Raw genomic sequence first — 5,352 nt, 5'->3', positions numbered from 1 at the left:
TCTCTTCTCTTCTCTCTTCCCTCTCTCTCTCTCCTCTCTCTCTCTCTCTCTCTCTCTCTTTTATTTTATTATTATTTTTAAAATTCTATTTGTCCTCGAATCGATTACGCGACCACAGAATGTCACAAGGGTCTTTAATCTTGAAAGCAATAACCTTCTTTTACTTTAGTTTCCTCCCTCTCTTCGTGGTAACCACGTAGTTATTGGAACATGTTTTTCTTTAATTGATTGAGTCTGTTAGATCTGGCGGAAAGTACTTGGTGACAGACTAGCGTAAGTAAAAATATTCTTGATAGAATGGTAGTGTATTCTCAGTCTGTGGTAGTATAAATGTCATAAACCATGTTTAAATTATCAACCAAATATGAGGTTGACTCAAAAGTTATTTTCGTAACGTTTCGATTAAAAAAGAATGAGTATCTCAAGGAATAGAGGACGATACAGCTTTCCTCCGTTCTTAGGATTAAATAGTGACAAATTATCAATAATCTGATTGTGAGAATAACACCCAAGAATGTAAGAACGGGCTTTTTAAGGTGACCAAATAGTGTAGATAAAGTTGCTAGACCCTAGTTTGTTTGTCTTTTGTTTATTAGTCGTTGGCTGTTTTGTTTTGTTTTTGTCTTTTGTTTTTGTTAGTTTTGCTTTTGTTTTTGTTTGTTTTTGTGTGGTTTTATTGTTGGTTACTTTTTCTTATTCTTTTTTTTTTTTGTCTTTGATGTAAAAAAATTGTTCGATGTTTTATTTGTTTGTTTTTTTAAAATTGATTTTAATAATGGCATTATTTTTTCAATCTTTAAATCAGGGAATTTATAAAAGTCTACATCTTTTTCTTAAATTCTTCGGGACATTGTTGGGGTTTGTTTTTTGTTGGTTTGTTGTTTTTTGTTTTTTTGTTGTTGTTTTGTTTTTTTGTTTGTTTTTGATGCAAAATGACCTTTTATGGCATATAAACTTGTTGGCTGTATTGGTTACTCCATATGTTCATGTTCCACATCATTTTTATTCACAGTGTGTCAGTTTTGGAGGGTCCGGATTGCCACCTGATGACGCTATGGTCATGTTTGTTATACGTAATCGCCAACATGACGGGATGGTCCTGTATTGGATGTACCAGCAGGCCAAGTAAGTATCTATACGGAGGTGCAACATTGGGTTTTTTTTTTTAATAGTCCTTCGGAGCCATTCGGCCCGTGGAGCCGGAGTTTATCCCGGTTTCTATAGCGTGAAACGGACAATAGCATTTGCTTGCTATCCTTTAGATAGGACGCTAGTCTATCGCAAAAATACTTTCCGCCATATCTAACAGACTCAGCTACCCATTCACTGCTGGGTGGACAGGGGAGTCAGGAAAATAATCTCGACTGCACCCGGGATCGATCTCGGTCCCTTTGCGTGTAAAACGAGTGCTCTACGACTGAGCTATCGGGACCCCCAACATTGGGTATACAGTGATAAAAAGAGAAACATTGTAGTTATTATAAAACCGAATAAACTACTGTAGTAAACAACTAAACATGCATTTTAATTTATTCATAAGGGTGAAAAGTCTTCAGGACAGCCTCACATTTTGGATGTTGACTTCCTTTTTATATTTTGATTATGATAAGTAAATAATCATTATATCCACACATTCATTTGTTATTTATTGAACTGAATTTAACTCACTCAACCCTAACACCGACTATATCCGTATTTTAATCGGGTTACTTATACCCCATGCCTATTTATTAAATTTTTCTGAGACAAATTAGAGGCGTTTTATCAAAGCTAATGTTTTTAGTTTTTACATGTTAATGATAGTTGAATAAAACTATCTATGTACGAGTACATGCTCGTTTTAATACTTTTTTTTTTAATTTTGAAAAGAAGCAAAAATTTCTAGGATTGAGTGAGTTAATATAACTCTTTCAATTATACCTTAGAGCCGCTCGTCAGCGACAAGAAGAATCTGGATATGTGGATAACACGAGCTACTGGTCTGGCAACTACAACAACAATAATGGAGGCAGCAACATCTTTACAAACTACAACTACCGTAGCAGCACAAAGTTGAGGGGAAGTAACTCTTCATTGCTTTCGATCTTGGGATTGAATTACAATGGTTACCGGACTTTCTTTGCTTTTGAAGACAGATTTTTTACGTATGAAGAGGTAGGTTGCTTTATATTATCAAGTTATATTTTGAATAATAATGCATTAATCAAACAAAAGACCAAAGGATCCGTGGAGAATCTATCAATAGATAATAAGATAAGAATAACTTCGTTCCAGTCGTTACAGTAATATTTTTCTCTTCACCTCAAAACGATATTCTAACACAAACGTACAACACACACACACACACACACACACACACACACATATATAATATATATTATATATATATATATATATATATATATATATATGTTTATATAATGTATCTCCTTTTATTTTTGATGTATCTATCCACAGTTAGCGAGGGCCTGCCATAAAGCTGGTCTAGACAGTTGTAGCTTGATTGTGGGCGTGGATTTTAGTGCCAGCAACGAGTGGCAAGGGCGGAAATGTTTCGCTGGCCAAAACCTTCATAAGGTGGTCCCTGGAAAGATCATTAATCCCTACCAGAAGGTGACTTTTTTCTTTGTTTGTTTGTTCCCTGTTTATTTTTCTGTTTTTTTTTCTGTTTTTTTTATTTTACCTTTTTTTTTTTGGGTTGGTGATGTTTATTATGATGGCATTGTTTTTGTTTGGATCTGCTGTTTTGATGGGTTTGTTTTAAAAAATTGGTCTGGGTTTTCTATTGGTTTGTTTGGTTAGTTGGTTGGTTGGTTGGTTGGGGTTTTGTTTTTTTTATTTTGGAGGGGGGAAATTATTTTTTTTTTGGGGGGGGGGGGGGGTATTGTTATTGTTGTTTGCTTGTTTGTTTTTGTTTTTCCAGTTGTTTTGTTTTTGTTTTTTGTTGTTGTTTTTTTTTTTTTTGTTGGTTTTTTTTTTTTTTTTTTTTTTTTTTTTTTTTTTTTTTTTGTTGTTGTTGGGGTTTTTTTCGTATTCTTAATTTCATCTTCTTCTTAAAACGTAAGCAGTATTAAGGTATTGTTTGGAAATTGTTATGAATAAAAAAGTAGAGCTATGACCGTAAGAGCCAATAGTAATTAATCTTTTTAAAAGAAATTTGAAAGTATTTAATGGTCATATTAAATAGTATAACACAAAACAACATTCACTTATTTTAATATGTATGTATCTCGCCTATTCTTCAGGTAATTTCTATCATGGGTCGAACGTTAGAGTCATTTGACCAAGACAACCTTATTCCAGCATATGGTTTTGGTGACAGCATAACAAGGAGCAAGACTGTTTTCCCATTCAGGTATTGTGCGGCTATGTGGTTTTGTTGTATGACACTCGCTTTCGGATCGGAAGGTCCTGGATTCGAGCCTTGCGCTCGGCGCATTGTTGAGTCCTTGGAAAAGGCTCTTTACTCACATTCTTCACCGCACTCAGGTGTAAAATGAGTACCTGGCCGTAAACAGCGTTATCTTTGAAAATTTTATTATCGCCTAACATGTTAAATGTTGCTGTTGACCAGGGACCCCTTGTTAAAGCGCTTTGAGCACATTTAGTGGATATTGCGCTATATAAAAGCTCAATTTTATTGCTTCATCAAGTGTGTTTTAATGTAAATTTTAAAGTGAATGTAGATTTTACTTAGTGGTGGTATCTGTCATTGGTGTTCTGAGCTGTGTTTCTAAAATTGTGTCCGTTCATTCATCGATACTTTCATTCTTATATATTTATAAGAGTAATACAAGAAATCCGAACAGATTTATGATATATATATATATATATATATATATATATATATATATATATATATATATATATATATAATAAGCAATAAGAATCAAATTAAAATAGATTGGGAGAGGTCAGTTTTGAATCCTACGCAGAGGATAGAAAATGTTGCCTCTTTTAAATTCAATTTAAAGACATTTCTGCACATTGGGGGACCGAGAAAGCATAGCTACAGGCGTTTACATATATGCAGGTCTGACATGGGAAACGCAATTATGAGCCTAATTTAACATTGTTGTGATGGATAAACTTTTGAATCATTTTTACAAAAATGAGCCCATAATGAATTGGGTATCAGACCTGCAAATAAGTTTACGCGGTAGCAAACGAAAAGTTTAAACTAATCCTTGGAACAATTTCATGTTAGATTATCTCATGGAAATTTTATCGAGAATTTTGAAATTGCCGTTTAGTTATGAAGAAAAGGATATGAAAAAAACTTTTTGAAAATAATTTCTCTCTTTTTCCAGATAATAATGTGAAAGTGAATGTAAGCTTCAATTTAATTCAAAAAACATATCAAATGAACGTTTCGGGTTTCCCCTTTATCAACAAAACAGGATGAATGAAACACCACAGATGGATGAGATAATGTAGTAGTGGCGTAGTTAAGATGAATAAACAAAACATTGGTTGGCAGGAAATATTATGCTCCTTCGACCTTCGAGCAGCAACATTTACATTACTCTTTTTCCAGGAGAAATGAGGACCCGTGCAAGGGATTCACTGATGTTCTAGACTGCTACGGTGACATTGCCAGCCGAATCACTCTCGGAGGCCCTACCAATCTGGCTCCCATCATTAACAGGGCTGTGGAGATTGTCAAGAAGCTCAAGAAGTAAGTGTGGTGATCAGCAGGTTAGAGAGATAGAGAGAGGGAGAGAGAGAGATAGAGAAAGAGAGAGAGAGAGATAGAGAGAGAGAGAGAGAGAGAGAGAGAGAGAGAGAGAGAGAGAGAGAGAGAGAGAGAAATCGTGTCCGTGTGTGCGTTTGTGTAAGTAAAGGGAAATGCCAGAAAATAAAAAGAAACGAAGAATGAGATTTGCACTGCCGGGTTTTGAACCGTGTTGTCGTCATCGTACAGGAAAAGACCTATAAGATGAGAACCAAGCGGTCATAATATAGCATATTTTAAAGTTATCTAATGTCCTGTAACACTGTTTTGTAAATATTATGTTCATTGTAGCAGATAGCACAACTCAAAAAGCCTAAAACTCTCTCATGTCTCCCGTATCATCTTCTCGGTCTCCATGCCTATCTATCTATCTATCTATCTATCTATCTATCTATCTATCTATCTATCTACCTATCTATCTATCTATCTATCTATCTATCTATCTATTGAATCGTGTTGGATACAAATATGGTACGAATAGCACAACAAACCAAACTCATGTAACGCACAGTCCTGACAATGGCTGAAAAGGCCTGAAACATCGATGTAGACTGACTCCAACATTGTGGTAAATATTAAAATAATAATATATATCTATCTTTATATTTATTTATATT

At 34.5% G+C, this 5,352-nt stretch overlaps 1 pseudogene across 1 annotated transcript in view; it reads left to right on the top strand.

Moving 5' to 3' along the window:
• Window positions 1–925: 925 nt before the first annotated feature.
• LOC144967116 (uncharacterized) overlaps window positions 926–5,352 on the top strand; it is an 8,443-nt pseudogene continuing 4,016 nt past the window's right edge. Inside the window, exons 1-5 of the transcript XR_013644322.1 lie at window positions 926–1,125; window positions 1,926–2,154; window positions 2,458–2,613; window positions 3,246–3,355; window positions 4,538–4,678. The product of XR_013644322.1 is annotated as an uncharacterized LOC144967116 (transcript). The remainder of the gene's footprint in view (window positions 1,126–1,925; window positions 2,155–2,457; window positions 2,614–3,245; window positions 3,356–4,537; window positions 4,679–5,352) is intronic.

The sequence above is a fragment of the Berghia stephanieae genome, chromosome 3 (genome assembly GCF_034508935.2).
Source record: "Berghia stephanieae isolate SIO BIC M18660-M18661 chromosome 3, UCSD_Bste_1.3, whole genome shotgun sequence".
NCBI lineage: Eukaryota > Metazoa > Mollusca > Gastropoda > Nudibranchia > Aeolidiidae > Berghia > Berghia stephanieae.
Note: the sequence above shows the minus strand (reverse complement) of the source record. Positions and strands in the feature narration are given on the sequence as shown.